The sequence below is a fragment of the Pleurodeles waltl genome, chromosome 2_1 (assembly GCF_031143425.1).
Source record: "Pleurodeles waltl isolate 20211129_DDA chromosome 2_1, aPleWal1.hap1.20221129, whole genome shotgun sequence".
In the NCBI taxonomy this organism is placed as follows: Eukaryota; Metazoa; Chordata; class Amphibia; order Caudata; family Salamandridae; genus Pleurodeles; species Pleurodeles waltl.
Genome location: NC_090438.1, coordinates 257,084,597 through 257,101,885, shown reverse-complemented (window position 1 = coordinate 257,101,885; position 17,289 = coordinate 257,084,597).

The window sequence follows — 17,289 nt, the reverse complement described above, 5'->3', positions numbered from 1 at the left end:
GTGAGTATGAGAGTGGGTGTGAGAGTGGGTGTAAAAGTGGGTGTCTGGATGTGAGAGTGGGTGTGAGAGTGTCGATGTAGGTGTTGGTGTGAAAGGGTGTGTTAGAATGTCAGAGTAGGTGTGAAAGGGTGTGTCTAGGTGTTTGAGTGGGTATGAAAGTGTCTGTCTGGCTGTAAGACTGTATGTGAGAGTGTGTGTATTGCTATGAGACTAGATGTGAGAGTGTCTGAGACTGAGTATGAGAGTGTCTATATGGATGCCTGAGTGTGTGCCTATGTATTTATATATTTATTTTACTTTTTCCGAGATACATGGATCCACCAGGGGCCGTGCTGAGCCCTGCGGTTGGATTAGCAGATCTTCAGAAATCTAAAACAAAAGAAGTATGGATAATTTCAGCTCATTTTCGACTGTTTTCACACATTTGTATGAACACCATGGGGTCAGGGATCATCTATCCTGACCACAACATATCTTATTGCAGCCCACATTTCAGCCCACATTTCAGCCCCCATTTCAGCCCCGGGAGCCACTCCAGTCTCCATTTTGTTTTATCAGGAAACGGTCCACGGGGCTGAAGTGAGGATTGCAATGGACATAAAGGGGTCAGGGTAGAAGTCCTCTGGCCCTATGGGGTTGATACAAATATGGTAAAATTATTGATAATTGGTTGAAAATGCTTATGATCTTTAAATTCTTGATGTTGTCCGAGATCTGCGTACCCATCCACAGGGCACAGCATGGCTACTGGTGTGAAACCATGGGTGGATCCGAGGATCTCGGAAAACATAAAAAAAAAAATGTTTAGGAATTGTTTACAAATTATTTATAACTAAGCCAAATTTATATGATCCCCATGGGGCCAGGGAACCTCTAACCTGACCTCATTATGTACATTGTCCCCCACATTTCAGGCCTGTGCCCCATCCCCGAAAAACAAATGGTGGCTGCAACTTCCCTGTCAGGAAGCGGCCAATCAATTAGATTCTTGCTTTGGCTCATGGATCCACAGTGGATCCGCAGAGGATCTGCATCCCTACATATATATATTATTGGCCTTAAATATCTCTAAAACCAGTGGGCAGATTTACACCAAGTCATAAAAAGAAGACGTTCTGAACCAAGAGCTAGCATTCTGCCAAATTTGGTGCAATTCTGTTAAGAGGTTTGGGCTGCAGTTGTGTTCAAAAAGTTGAAAAATCCCATTGATGTAAAATTGGGGAAAAAGTTTGTGGGGATCCCCCTTTTTCTCCCCGCTGACGGATTACCCCAAAACTTTCAGCAGGTGAATCGACTGGAAAGTTTAGAAAATTGCATAACCATTTGGAATACGACGCTAAAGTTAATGGCAAAACAAAAAACGCTCTATCTATGGAAAAGATATTCCTAACTATACACCTATATTCCTAGCCTATATATATATACATATATATGCACAATTAGATATGTGGAAACTTATTAAATGCATACAAGTATATCAAAGTATAACTTTATCATTATTTTCGTACATAGGCAGATCAGTACATCAATAACCTATGATGAACGTAAGTGTATTGGGTATTTTTCTCCAATAACACATATCTGTCACATTGTGTAAATATGATTAAAGCAATTGTGTCAATAAGTGCTTCACTACTGAAATATTGCGGGCCAATCTAAAAAAAATTAAAAAATAGAATAAAAAAACATAATTTACAGCACAAAATGGAAAGCGTGATTTTTTAAATATTTATCCATGCATTTACATATGGGACTTCATCTAATACAAATCTCCTGATTATTTTCCTTAAGAATATCATGTTAAAATCTCTATGTATGTATACCTCTTATGTCTGGTTATATATCCACACATTTATATACTTTCCTCCCACTGCAGGGAAAAAAATTAGGGGCCACATATAGGTAGCTTTTTGCACGTCGCAAACAGCAAATTTCACTGTTTGCGACATGCAAAAAGCACTTTGAGATGCACAAACCCAGTTTTGCGATTCGGTACCAGGTTACCAAATCGCAAAACGGGTTTGCGACTCGCAATTAGGAAGGGGTGTCCCCTTCCTAATTGCGACTTGCAGTGCAATGTAGGATTGTTTTGTGACTGCGAATGCGGTTGCAAACCAATCGCAGTTTGCACCCATTTCAAATGGGTGCTAACTCATTCGCAAAAGGGAAGGGGTCCCCAGGGGACCCCTTACCCATTATGAATGTCACTTTAAACATTTTTTTAGAGCAGGCAGTGGTCCATAAGACCACTGCCTGCTCTGAAAAAATGAAGCAAAAACGTTTCATTTTTTGTTTTTGCAATGCATTTCGTTTTCCTTTAAGGAAAACGGGCTGCATTACAAAAAAAAAGAAAACCTGCTTTATTGAAAAGCAGTCACAGACATGGTGGTCTGCTGTCCGCAGCAGGCCACCATCCTTGTGAGGGCCGCCATTCGCAAGGGGGCCGCAAATTGCGACCCACCTCATGATTATTCATGATGTGGGCATTTGCAACCCCCTTGAGAATCGCAGATGGTGTCAGGGACACTATCCTACATTCGGATTTGTGACTTGCAAATTGCGAGTCGCTCTGATTCGCAATTTGCGGGTCGCAAATCCGAAATTTCGTACATGTGGCCCTAAATCCCTTAAACTTCACCAAACCACCACCCTATGACTCTTTCCATTCCTCTTCCAAAATATGCCCTTCCTCCACCATTTGACCCATCACAAACCTTTTTACTATTATGAACTCACACATGATCCTTGACAAACTCTTCCCCGCTCTATCCATCCTTTATCCTATTCATCCACCTAACAGGTTCTCTGACTCCTCACAAACCCATTTTACTACTAAAAACTCCCAAATAACCCTTTCCAAGTTTTTCCCTCCTCAATCCATCCTTTAGCGTGTTCATACAACTAACAGACTCACCTGTCTATCTCACCCACCACTCCCAGTAACAATTTATATTTACCTCTCTCCACCTTCCATTAATCCACCTTTGGGTTCTAGATTAGCGTGCTACTCACCGGAAAGAGACACATAACCTCGTCAGAGGTAGTGAGAGCTACATAAATACAATTGCAGTTGCAACAGGTTTATGTGTGCTTTTTATATGCTGCTTGAAAAATTTTTTTGGTTTTTATTATCTATTGTAATAATTTAATTATTATTTATTCTAATGTTTTGAACCTATTTTCATTCATATCTCGAGTATGTGAACACAGTTTGATTGACTTGACTTGACATTTATTCAGGCATACGTTTTAAATAAAAATGCACAATTGCCAATGCCATTAAATTATTTGCTTCAGTGTAATGTGAAAATTCACCTTGCTTGAATATATTGCTTCATTTTGTTTTAGCATTGCCTGATATTTTTATTTTCTAGTTATTATTCTTAAATAGTAAAAAGGTTTCATAGAAGTTGATATCTTGTGTTTGAGGTATTGTTTCTAAACAGTAAACAATGTTTCACAGAACATAGGTTTCTTAGGGGCATATTTATACTCTGTTTGCGCCGAATGTGCGTCAAAAAGTTTGACGCACATTCAGCGCAAACATTGCCCCATATTTAAACTATAATGCCCGACCCCGCGGACGTCAAAAAACCTCTGTGTGCGTCATTTTTTTGGATGCGGGAAACCGCCTTGCGTTAATGACATGCAAGGTAGGTGTTTCCGTCCAAAAAATTACAGGAGGGGACGGGCCTTAAAAAACGGCGCCCAGCCTGATGTGCGCTTTTTTTTATCACCTGGGTCAGGGCAGGCTTTAAGGGACCTGTGGGCTCACTTCCATGGTCCCTGACCATGGAAGCAGTCCACAGGTGCCCTCCCCTGCCCCCAAGGACACCCCCTGCCACCTTCGCCCACCCCTGGAGGACACCCATGGATGGGGGACCCATCCCAGGTAGGTACAGGGAAGTTGGGTAAGTATAATGTTTTTTTTTTTTTTAAGTGGCATAGGGGGGCCTAACTTGGGCCCCCCTACATGCCACTGTGCCCAATGCCCATGCCCAGAGGACAGAAGTCCCCTGGGCATAGCCATTGGGCAAGGGGGCATGACTCCTGTCTTTGCTAAGACAGGAGTCATTTAAATGGGGGTTGTGTGTCAAAAAAAATGGCGCAAGTCCGATTTGAGCCATGATTTTTTACTCTAACCTGACTTGCACCACTTTATGACGCACAACCCCCATTTTCCCCTACGCCGGCGCTGCCTGGCTAGAGTCATTTTTTTTTACTCAGACCAGCCGCAGCGCCGGCTAACGTCAATCCTTAAATAAGGTGCCCGGATGGCGCGTAGGAATGACATTAGCCCGCGGTAAAATTTTGACGCAAACCAGCACCGGCGCTGGTTTGCATCAAAAAGTATAAATATGGGGCTTACTACCGGAAGGACTCAGGGAAAGATGTGCACACGAGTGAGCTTTAAGGGAGGCTCTAGAGCTGTATAGAAAGCAGGCAAAGTGGACAAAGAATGTGTTCCATGTGTGATTCCCCTAAGGAGTGATCCCCAAGTTCAGGTTCATTATCATCTAAAACCAGCAGCTAAGCGTGATATGAAAGCTACTTCAAATCAATAACAATATCAAGATGTAATAGTGCTCTTTCATTCAATATTGAATGCTCCTCTTTTTCTGGTGTTAAATCCTGACAATTCATATAGAATACTTTTAGATTTTAGAAATTAAAATGCACATTCATGTGCTCATGCATTACAAAATGCTCACAGCACTGGGCCAACAAGGTATATGTCAGGAAAATAGAATAAACAACACTAGATAGATCTATTTGATTTTTTGTGAAGAATAGTGCCTGTATTCCAGTGTCAACCTGCTTTTTTCATTTTGCAGTTTACAATATACCCATACATGATTACCTTAGGGGTACAATAATAGCCCTGCACTCTTTGTAGCAAGGAGTACGGAGATCTTACATGAAGATTTTAAAATGCTATCATACATTGATGACATCTACATTAAAGATTTTTGCTTGATTGAATGCCTAGATAAAATGGCCCGGATAGTGACAATCTTAGCCTAACATTGAATTAAATTAATTCAGTAAGGTAAAAGCCCAAATAGGGTTTCTTATCTTTGGTAGAGCTTACTTGCCGCAACATGCTGAGTGCCCTAAGCCCTTGTATGGACTAATCATTACATGTTTTCTGAAAATAATTGGACACAAGGACACATACCTATCTTACACACAGTGCAAACATATATGTTAGATGCAAATTAAACAAAACAAAACAAACCTGGTAATTAAGACAAAAAATCACTTACAAATAATGGGTGGAGCAACCTATACCACACCTATTACTTCATTGTGGAAAATTTATTTGCAAGAAGAAAGTGAAACATATGGTTGCACAAGTCTGAAGGATCCACCACCATTGACCCTCTGCTAAGCAAAACAAAGTTTGCTCAAAACTATATTTTCACTCAGAACTCCAAAGCTGGTCATTACGATTAATATTCAAACCTTCATAAAAATTGAGAATTGTCTCTGTTCAAATACTGTCACACAAAGGTCTGGCTTCAGTGTCTGTTAAATTCTTTATTGGGTATCTTCTTATAGAAATGTATTGATTGCATCCATAGCCACTGTTTTCATCCCACTTGGTAGTTCTTCAGGGCTACAAAACATGCATATAAAACTTATGTACAATTTTATCATTTAAATTTAAAAACACTGTATACATGATTAAAAATTTAGGCCCTCATTATGAACATGGCCGTCCGGACCGCGATGCCGGTAGTGGTGGAAATTACCACCACCGGCATGACGGTCCGGACTGCCATATAATGGACATGGTGAGACCGCCACAGGGGGAACTCAGCCACTGCCAGGCTACCGCCACCAGGCAGCCTGGCGATGGTGGAGTTCCTTATCCGACAGGGCAGCGCTGCCTGCTGGATAATGAACCTGTTTTCCCCCAGCCTTTCCCTGGTGGTTTAGGCCACCAGGGAAAGGCTGATTGAATGGGTGTCCCGGGGCCCCCCTGGGGCCCCTGCACTGCCCATGCACCTGGCATGGGCAGTGCAGGGGCCCCCATGCACAGCCCTGTTGCGCATGTCACCACCCAATTTACAGGCAGTGACATGCGTGACAGGTGCTGCTGCACCCACCTCACTGCTACATTGCTGACTGCTCCATGTAGAGCCTTTGCCAATGTACAGGCCCTGCATTCCGCTGGGCCAGCGGGCGGATACACTGTTTCCACCCGCCGGCCCAGCAGAATGTTGTTTATTTGGCCGACGGGTTCTTCAATGTGCTGGCGGTCATTGGTTCGACTGCCAGCACCGAAATCCCACTGAGTTCATAATGAGGGCCATAAACTGGGTCACAATATAAATTTGATAACAATAATTACTATTCAATTCATTTTTCTTGATAGTGACAGAAATTATAAATTTCACAATGAACAGACAAGTCTAGTTATTTACAGAGCTGTACTTTCATCTCTTAAACACAGTTGCTGCGAGGCGCCTCAATTTTATCCCGAAAAATAGAACAATGCCTTAGGCCACTATCAATGCTGCAATCAGACAGTGTCCAGTTCCAGTGAGACACAGGTAAGAAGATATCACTGCCTCCCACAAATCATACTATTGTTTGACCTATCATAAGTCTCTCATTTTCACCTAGTGTATGGACCCTGACTTGTCACTTTGCCTTTCCATTTAACAGATGTGGGTCCCACTTTGTGACCTCTGCTATATTTCCTCATGGACTAGAGCTGTGTTACATCGGTATGTTGACATTTAAATTGACATTGCTATATTCTATAGTTATTGCAATTACAGATTTGTGAAAGCACAGACTGACTCCAGATTGTTTTGTGATTGATGTGTGTTTATTTTTGTGCAAGTAAGTGGAGGGGGTTGTAAAATGGTCAGGGGTGATGGTGGAGGAATGTCCATGGCAGAGGCCAGTCTATTTGTTTCACAGGTGCATTGTCCAAAGGGGCATAGGAAGTGGAGCAAGGGCAGATGAAGAATGGACAGGGTGACAAAGTGGGACAGAAGGATGACATTCACTGGGGTCTCATTTCCTGGCGGGGGTCTTGGCAATGTTCTCAGTCTTGTTCCTGGATCTCAGGGACCGTTTGCAGGGTGGCTCTCCATCTGCAGGGGGTGGGGTGCTGGTGTTGTGGTCCTGTGGCGGTGCCTCCTGTCCACTAGTGCCGGCGGAGGTGGTGGGCTGGTCATCATCCTGGCTAGTGTCAGGGGCCCCTTGTTGTGCCACAGTGTCCCCCCTGGTGTTAACAAGGTCCTGCAGCACCCCTACAATGGTGACTAGGGTGGTGTTGATGGACTTGAGTTCCTCCCTGATCCCCAGATAGTGTTCCTCCTTCAGCCCCTTGGTCTCCTGAAAGTTGGCCAGTACCGTTGCCATCGTCTCCTTGGGAATGATGGTACACTCTCATGATGTTGGAGAGGGCCTCATGGAGAGTGGGTTCCCTGGGCCTGTCCTCCCCCTGTCGCACAGCAGCCCTCCCAGTTCCCCTGTTTTCTTGTTCCTCTGTCCCCTGAACCATGTGCCCACTGCCACTGCCCCAGGTCCCTGATTTTCTTGGGGTGGTGGGTTTGCCTGGGTTCCCTGTAGTGGTGGACACACTGCTGCTTGACGTGTCCTGGGGACATAGGGATGGGCCCGCTGGGTGGGTGCTGTGCTGGTGTTTCCTGAGGGGGAGGCTCTGTGGTGGCTTGTGACAGTGTCAGGGGAACCGACTGTCCCTGGGTCCCAGATGGGCCTGGCTGGTCATCTTGATCCAGTTGTGCACAGCTGCTGTCATCACTGTGGGCCTCTTCTGTGGGGGGACTGAACATGTCTGGAACCTCCTGTCCAGTGACGTTGGGTAGGGGTCCTGCAGGGGTGTAAAGGCATGATTATTGCATCTGTGTGTGCCATTGGGTGCAATGGGTGAGTGACCCTGTACTCCAGTGCTTGCATTCTTGTCTAGGTCCTTGTGTGATATTTGGTTTGGGGTCTGTGTGGGTATCTGTTGTGGACATGCTTTGGTGATGGGTGTCCATGCTTTGGTGTTGCATGCAGGGCTTGGTGTTGGGATGTGTGTGTTGTGGTAGGGGGACATATGTGAGGTGTTGGAGGGATGGGGTGAGGGTGACGGTGGGGGTATGTGATGGTATGCAGGTAGGGTGGGGATATTATAGTTAAAAGTTTCCTTACCAGAGTCCATTCCTCCTGCTACTCCTGCGAGGCCCTCGGGATTCAGTATTGCCAAGACTTGCTCCTCCCATGCTGTTAGTTGTGGGGGAGGAAGTGGGGGTCCACTGCCAGTCCTCTGTACTGCAATCTGGTGTCTGGATACCACGGAACGCACCTTCCCCCGTAGGTCATTCCACCTCTTCCTGATGTCATCCCGTGTTCTGGAGTGCTGTCCCACTGCATTGACCCTGTCAACGATTCTGCGCAATAGCTCCATCTTCCTAGCAATGGAGGTGTGCTGCACCAGTGATCCGAATAGCTGTGGCTCTACCCGGACAATTTCCTCCACCATGACCCTGAGCTCCTCCTCAGAGAACCTGGGGTGTCGTTGAGGTGCCATGATGTGGTGTGGATGATGTGTGAGGTGGTGTCGGTTGTGATGTGTGAGGGGATGTGTTTGTCTGTGTTGTCTGAGGTGTGTGGATGTTGTGTGAGTGATGATGTTGTGTGCCTGTGGATGCTAGTGTTGTTTCTGGTGGTGTCTCTCTCTGGCCTTCTATTGCAATTCTGGTCGTAAGGGTTTGTGGGTGATGTGGGTGTGTGTTTCATATTGGATTGGGTGTGTGGGAGTGGTGTGTGTATGTGTATCAGGTGTGTATATTTCGATTTGTCCAATGTGGTTGTGTTTTGTATATGTGTGTGTATTTTGAGCGCGGCAGTGTGTACTGCCAATGGAATACCGCGGTTGAAAGACTGCTGCGTGGATTCGTGGGTCATGATAGTGTGGGCATATTCCTGTTGGCGTGATGGTGAAGGTTTTGTTATCGCCAGTTTATCACTGACCTTCGGTGTGGCAGAATTGTGTGGGTGTTTGGATTTTGGCGGATTCCGAGCTGTGGGTCGTAATAGCTGTAGCGGAATCCCGCCGCCGAAGCGGTGTGTTGGCGGTCTTCTGCACGGCGGTAAGCGGGATTTACCGCCAATGTTGTAATGAGGGCCATAGTGTGGGAAAATTGTGTCAGCAATGGTTAAGATCATCCTCAGTAGATGCGGTTAGAGAACACCTCAGTCTCCTGTCTAATAACACTGACTTGCAGGATTTCCTGTTAGGCCCCAGAAAACACTGTAGGAAGCATTTCTTATATGAAGTATATAGTGAAATTTGGAAGATTTCCCAACAAGAAGCACCTGTCTGGTTAAGGCAAATAGATCAGGAAAATTCAAAAAAGGCATTAGCTGTTGTAGATAATGGGATTAATACCTTGTCCGACCGGATATATATTTTAAATAATATTGTCTCTTCTGCTATAGACATTATACAAACAGATATGTCTTCTTCACACCATGGATAGAGTCAGCTAAGGTCCATTATGCAGTTGGGTTGGACACTTCATACATTGAAGGCGGGTCGCGTTCCTTGGCAGTATGTCAGTGCGAGGGAGATATTTTCTTCCTTTAATTTGACACGACAACAACAACTGATGGAAAAGAAGGAAGCGATTTATGTCATGCTTAACATCGAGAAATTAGAAAAGTTCCCTTTTACTGTGGCTGAAATACCATCTGCTGAGTGGCTAATACACGGGGTCATTAATCTCCCTATTTCTACACTACTATTCACCTCCTGTTTAAAACACATTCCGGTAGGCAGATATGAAAGGCTGGGAGATAGTTACATTCATGAGGTGTGGGAGCTTCTCTTGTCGTACAAATGTTTCAGTGGCATGAAAGAAGTCTATCTTAGCGGTAGTGAATGCAAGACTTCAGTCAGCCATTCGATGGTTTGTAAGCAGCTGTTCTTGCATGGGGCGTGTAATGCCACTGCTGCAAAATTGGCTTGTTATTTGAAGGGAGTTCCAGTCCCCTTGATTAGACCTACGTTCCCGGTGCTTTCAAATACAAACTTTCCGAGACACTTTGATGAGCTCGTAGGACAAATATTTAATGTGTCCAGTACCATTGGAATCGCACATTTTTTCAAAGCTGTTGGTTCTGGTTTCATTCACACCTTCTCCTACGTATTCGGTTTGATACCATCAGCAATCCACTCAATTTTCTCTAGGATTTTCGGGGGCTTTCTGATAACTTTGGCATCTTGCTGTTGCTATATTTTATGCACAATGGCTGTCCCGCTGCAACGAGGAGGAATGACGGCGCTCCCATCAGCGCAGCTGTGTCATGAATACATGATGCAGTATTTTGGAGCAACACTCCTGGAGCAATTGGAGTGTGGCTGGTTTTTGCCATTCAGACTGGTCTTGTGTTGTGTGCAGCCTGTGTTTCGGTGCCTCTGGTGCTCTTTCGAACATGCACTGAAAGGCTGTCTTTCGGCACAGCACTCACCTACATTGGACGCTGATCTGTTGATGTTCTCGCTGAGGGTTAATTTCCGGACATGTGCATTGAGGTTGCGTTTTCTATGAGAAGCTACTTATGAGTTTCCCTTCTTTGAGGATGTAGCTCACGACTCATCACTGGGTACACCACGGAATGCAGCCTTGGCTAAGGCTGAGGCTACGGAACACAACTGCTCCTTGTTACTTCTTGGCGATGACTTCCCAACTTTAACATCGGCCGAAGTGGAAGATCTCCTGTCCTCTATGGTCCCAAAATCGATTGGAACATTTCAAAATTGACTTTGCCTTTTGAGATTCAGTTTTATGCCACATGCTAATGTTTTAAATTGTCCCTTTATATGCTTACGTGTCCATTCGACTTGTCATCATTGACATTGCTTTTATATATATATCTTAGGTTGAGCTTTTTTAGCAACAATTGTTTTATATTTTTGGGGAAAGGTGATACATTTCAACAGAGTGGTGTGGCTTAACATATTAAGAGGCAACTTAGCCCCTCTGGTGAGATCTGTCATTAAGCTGTGGAGACGTGTGGCTCAATGGTTAGAGCAGCAGACCCTGATGCAGAGGTCTGGCCTAGGACCAGGTTTCAATTCCTGCCTTGTGGGACTTGGGCTCAATTTCCTCAGACCTGATAACTCTCACCTTGGTGCCAATCTAATCATGTGTACCACTCTGGGCAATAGCTTGCTTAATCTCCACAACAGCACTGGGATGCCTGGCTTCACCTTGGGGGTACCCAGGAGTGGGCACTTCACAGGGAAAGCCAGGAAGGGTTCCACAGTGGTATGTGTACAGTGGCAAGATGCCTGACTCACAGGGTAAAAGTGCACTACACAAGTACGAAGTTTCCAAGTTTAAGCGGGATCTGAGGAGTTGAATATTTAAGCTTCAAGTTAGACCTGGCTCCAGGGCCACATAAAGCCCTAGCTCTTAAAAAGACAGTCTGCGCATCGTAGCCACACTGACCACTCCACATCAATTTTTAGCCCTTTCCAGAAGACCTAGACAGATTTAGGCCAGTAAATAGTAAGCCCCAATGCATCCCCATATAGACTAAGGATCAGCAAAACACTAGGAATCGTGAGCGACACGTGAGAGATATACAGAAGCACATCATCCGCATAGAGTGCAATGTAGTTCTCCGTCGCCACACCCCAGTCAAAACTTCAGACCTGAGCATCACAGCAGATCCACACCATCAGTGGCCCAATTGCCATACCAAACAAAAGTGGCAACAGTGGGAATCCCTAGCAGGTGCCTCTGCCAATTGGGAAAAGGCAGATAAGATGTTGTTGATTTGTACCTGTGCCGTGGGGTGAGAGTAGAACACTCACACAAATGCCTGAAACAGGGACCCCAGACCCACCCTGATCAACGTGTCCTCCAGAAAGGGCCAGCAAGCAGAATCAAAAGCTTTTTCAAATTCTAAAAGAAGGTATGCTGTTGGAACCACCACCAGAGAAAGATGCGCAAGTGCCCTATAAACTTTGAGGAGACAGTGCCTACTGTTCCTACGAGGCATAGACCTGCAATAATCAGGGAGGACCAGCTTTGGAAGAATTACTAGCAGCCAATTTGCTAGCATTTTCATGGTGATTTTCACCTCAGAGTTAATAAGCGATATCGGGCGATACGATCCACATCAATCTACTGATTAGCCAGGCTTGGGTAGGACCAGAAGGGTCACAAATTCAAGCTTGAGAGGGAACTGTACCTTGTGTACTACCTCCTAATAAAGATCAAGAAGGTGAGGCATCAGGTGGTCCTGGAAGTGGTCTTAGTATACCATCTGGAACCCATCTGGGCCTGGAGTTTTCCCTGAATTCATATCCTAAAGGGCCAGCACAATCTCCATTCGCTTCAGGGGCGGTCCAAGTCATGCCCTGTCAAAGATAAACTTAGACCAAAAGCTTAAGGGCCCGATTCACAAAGGTAAACTTACACTTTTGGTCTAAGTTTAGACCAAAAGTGTAGGTTTACGACTTTCTGGTATTCAGAAAGGTAAGCTATGAGTAGTATCTTTATATCTGCACTTGTGGTGGATCATCCACACTCGGGCTGGATCATCCAAACTCTGGCCTGATCATCCGGACCACAACCGTAATCAGTGTAATCACATGCACCTGCACATTATGAAACCCACCTGCAAGCCAGATTCCAAAAAACCGATAAAACCAGCACACAAGCAAGGCTCTGGTTTCCCAAGAACCATAATGTGCCTTCCTGTGCTGCATATCCTGAAACCAAAGCTGCCCACTGGGAGGAAAAAAAAAACACTGAGGAGGAGACCACCATGATCCTGAAATTTATTATGAGTAACTATGATCCTGAAATTTATTATGAGGAACTATAGGAGACTGCATGTTTTCCAACTCTACAAAAGCAGTTCCTCACAGAATGCAGCTTTATGGCAGCAGTTGGCCCCAGCAGTCACTGCATTGTGGAAGGACATCCGGACCATGAATGACATCAAGAAAAAGTGGGAGGATGAGAAGAGGAGGGTGAAGGAAAGGTACACCAAGAGAGAGGTGGCCAGGGCTCTCCCAGGTGTAAAAACTGGAACCTGTCTCTGACTCGTCCGCTTGAGAGGGAGGTTCTCTCCACCATAGATCCCCAGCTGCTCCATGAGCTGCCTGTGACTGATGACCGCAATGTGGTACCAGGTAATGTGCAATGTTACTAACAATGATACCAAATAACTAATGTTTGTGAGACTCATAAAATGGGACCATGAATGGTGTCCCACATAAGTCTTTGTGTATGCAAATGTGTAGTCATGTAACTGGTTGCACATAATAAAATATATTGGATATGTATGATAACCTTTTTGTTCTGTTGCACACACTGGAGCACAGGCTCCTGCACCAACAGTGGAGCACAGGTCCCTGCACCAACAGGGAGGCAACGTCTTGGAGCACAACAACCCACAAACTGGTAGGTAAATATGGCTAGGGGAGGACATTCTCCCATACAATGTTACCAGTCAATTCATAATTAATGTACATGGATGCTCATATATGGCTTTTAACAGTATGCCACACACCAACCTGACATGATGCCCAATGATATGTCCACCAAATATCTATGTGTACATTACCTACAGGAGGGGAAGCTTAGACATCTAGCGGTTAAACATCACATCATGAAAACGGTAAAGCTGGGTAACAGCTCAGCTTTTCCTCTTGAACAAGGGCTCCTTAAATACTGTTGATCCCACTTTGCAACAATATCACAAATGAGTGAATGTCTGAATAGAGGACCACAGGATGTGTGCTGAACACAACGGTATACAGTGTCAGGTTAAATAGACCAGGAAGTTGTACATGTACATTTGAAACACAAGCCAAGGGGAAAGTGCACAGCAGATATAGCTGCCCTCACAGTCAGAAATTAGCAATGTTATCCTGTTTGCCCATGTTACCCATGCCTTGGTTCATAATGGTGTATATCAGACATGTACCTGGCAATCTACTGACAAATTCTGATGTGCACAGATTGCCCAGCTCTGCATGTTCTAGAAGACTCAATTGCAAATTAGTATATATGACATCATACATAGGATGCATGTTGCCAACAAAGATGTGATGTTTCCAGAGCTAGCCAGTGCAGGACAACCAGGTTATTTCCATCCTATATCTCTCAGTGACATCCAATTATATGTTTGGCTGTAATCGTGAAACCTAGTTAATCTGGGGCTGTGTGTAACTTGTAGATTAGTGGCCCATATCTCTTGTATGTACATGTGGTATTATCACCATCATCCTTTGCTGTCAGTTATGAATACATATGTTACCTTACAGCTGCTGCCAGGACTACATCAGTGATAAAGATGACACCATCCAGGGGTTTAGCAGACATCCTGGCTGCAGCAGTCACACCCACTGCCACCCACCCATCAGGTAAGTGTGCCATATGGTGCGGTAACCTATTGAAACCCTACCCTTGAACAAGAACCAATTCCTTGTGAAAGTGGATGAGCAGAAATTGCCTTTTTAGCATCTCTTCTGTAGTTGGTGTGAAAAATGCACCCTAAAAGAATAGTGATGCTTATGACAGGTGTGCATAATCACATTTAATACATGGAGAATAGTAACCATGGTGTCTCTTCTCTCCAAAGCTGCTGGTTCACAGACCAGTTCTTCTGCTACACACTCAAGAAGCCCGGTCCAGCAGCTGACATCTAGGGCGATCTCAGTACCACAAAGACCTGAAGCTGGAATTAGTGAGTTTGCTTTGGCATTTCACATCTGCCCTGCACACCGCAATGCCATAGTGTGAACTAGCACATGTAGGGGCACACAAACCAGGTCACATGTGGATCACCCTTTGAATTGAATATATATTTTGACCAATACCTGTGTTGCACCGCATCATATTCTAAGCCACATATTTAGCCTGTTGCAAACTCTGTCTCACAGGTGGTGATGATGAAGATCTGAGTCCAGATGACAGAGCAACTACCTGTGACGGGTGCCAGGCAATCCAACTGGCGAACCCACTCCTCTTTCAAGTTGCCTTGTCAGCTGCCAGGGCAGCACAGGAGGGTGGGAGGATGAGGAGGGAGATCAGGTGCTGAATCCAAGTAATGTGAAGGCCAATCCTCTGACCACTCCATTTGGCCCAAGCAGCTCACAAACAAAGACCACATCTGCTGTGTTTCGCATGGTGCCTCATTCTACAACCCAGAGGAGTGCACATTCCCCACAAACCTCATCCCACAGCTCACATCTTCACAGCCCTTACATACAGGTCAGACATGTTGGTTCCCCTACACACTCCTACTCTGACAGTGTTTCCCAGGCCTTCTCTCCAACATCTGAGGAAGATGCCCGCACTTGTGAGAAGCATGTAGCCCCTAGGCACAAATCTACTCACAACCTCCCACTTGGCATCACACCACCTGCTCGTGGACCTGCTGTTTGTATCGAGGGCATCTCAGGTGGAGAGGGCTGGCAGATATACATGTTGGAGAGTGGGAGGAAGATTGTTTCCAGCAGTAGTCAGATGTGAGGCATGATATTTGTGACATAGGGGCTACACTCTCTGACATGTCTGCCTCGCTGCAGGACATGCGCCAACTCCCACAGTTGGTACACAGAATGACCCAGGTGTTGGAGACAATAGATGGATCCTGGCAAGACGTGGGGAAGAGGCTGAATAACATCATGGCCATACAGAGGGAAGAGAGTGTAAGCCACCATGCATTGGCTATGAAGACGATGGAGGGGATACTCAAAATAATACCAAATCCTTCAAAGTCAATGCATGGAGGGGAGCCAACACATCTACCTGCACCAACCCTCCTCCAACCCCTGGTTAGGGAACCTGCACCAGGGCCCCCAAAATCGACAATGGGAACACTCACCTTGCACTGTCATGTACTCTCCCTATACAGGCTCCAAGACCCCCTGTCCAGTTAGACCCCAACACTGGACAGGCTCAGATACCTGATGTCCAGGCAAACCCCCACACTGTTCTGGCTCAGAAATCCCCTGTCCAAGTAGACTTGCACACTCTACTGGCTCAGACACCCGCTGTCTAGGCAGACCCTCACAATGGGTAGACTCAGACGCCCAATCTCCAGGCAGACCCCCCCCATTGGACAGGCTCAGATACCCCCTGTCCAGACAGACCCCCACACTGTACAGGCTCAGACAACTGCTGTCCAGGCAGACACCCACACTGGACAGGCTCAGATACCCGCTGTCCAGGAAAAACCCCACATTGGACAGGCCCAGACACCCCCTATCCAGGCAGACCCCCACATTGAGCAGGCACCACAACCACCTGCAATTGAGTTCTCCAGGAAACGTGCAACATTGCGAAGGTCCTCACCACCAAAGCTGAGAAGACGCAGTTGAGATCCCCCATGAGCACTGTGACATAATCATGCACCACACTATACAAATAAATGAAATTTTGCACATTTAAATTTGTTTGGACATTAGTTTATGATGTTCAAAGGCTTAGTGTGGCTGTAGGCCATTTATGTGTCAGACATGTTCATCACTAGGACCATCTGTGTACAGTTGTGTCATGTGGAAGGCATAGCTAACCAACTCCAGACATAGAATTCCATGCTATGGGTGCAGCACAGACAGTGAACTGCACGACACAGTATCTCCTTTTTTGTATGGATCAATGTAATGCAAAAATACAACTGGCCATTGGGAAGGGAGAATCAAAATAAAATATTGTTCTTCACAGAATAGGGGTAGGGGACATAGAAGGGGTTGAGCAAAATAAATAAAACACGTCAGGAAACATCATGGAAAACAGTCTATTTACAGGGGTAAAAATAGTCCAGTTCAACTCAAATGTACAGTCAACTGTTATTCTGGTCATCCTCTTTCTCTATGGCAATGAGATCCTCTGCCATTGTGGCCTCTTTCTTGCTGGCCATTGGAGGACCTCGCACCTCAAGGGACTGAGACACACAGTGCAGGTAAGAGGTGTAGGAGGGTGAAACAGATTGGGAGGAATGACAGGGGGACACATGTACAGCAGTGTGGGAGGGATGCTGAGACAGGGCAGAATTCATGGCTGCACCCAAGGAAGTGAGGGTGGAATTAATGGAATCCAGGGACTGGGCCAGCTCTTCTTGGGTCCTACTCTGTTCATCTATTAACTGCTGTGATAGGCAAGAGAGGTTGACCCGCTCCCCCTAATATGCATCATCCCTTCCTGGGATGCAGCCATAGGGGTCACCACTCAAGGAGGGTTTTGGGTAGCACCAAAGGGATGTGGGGTGTTGGGGGCAACTGAACTCCCA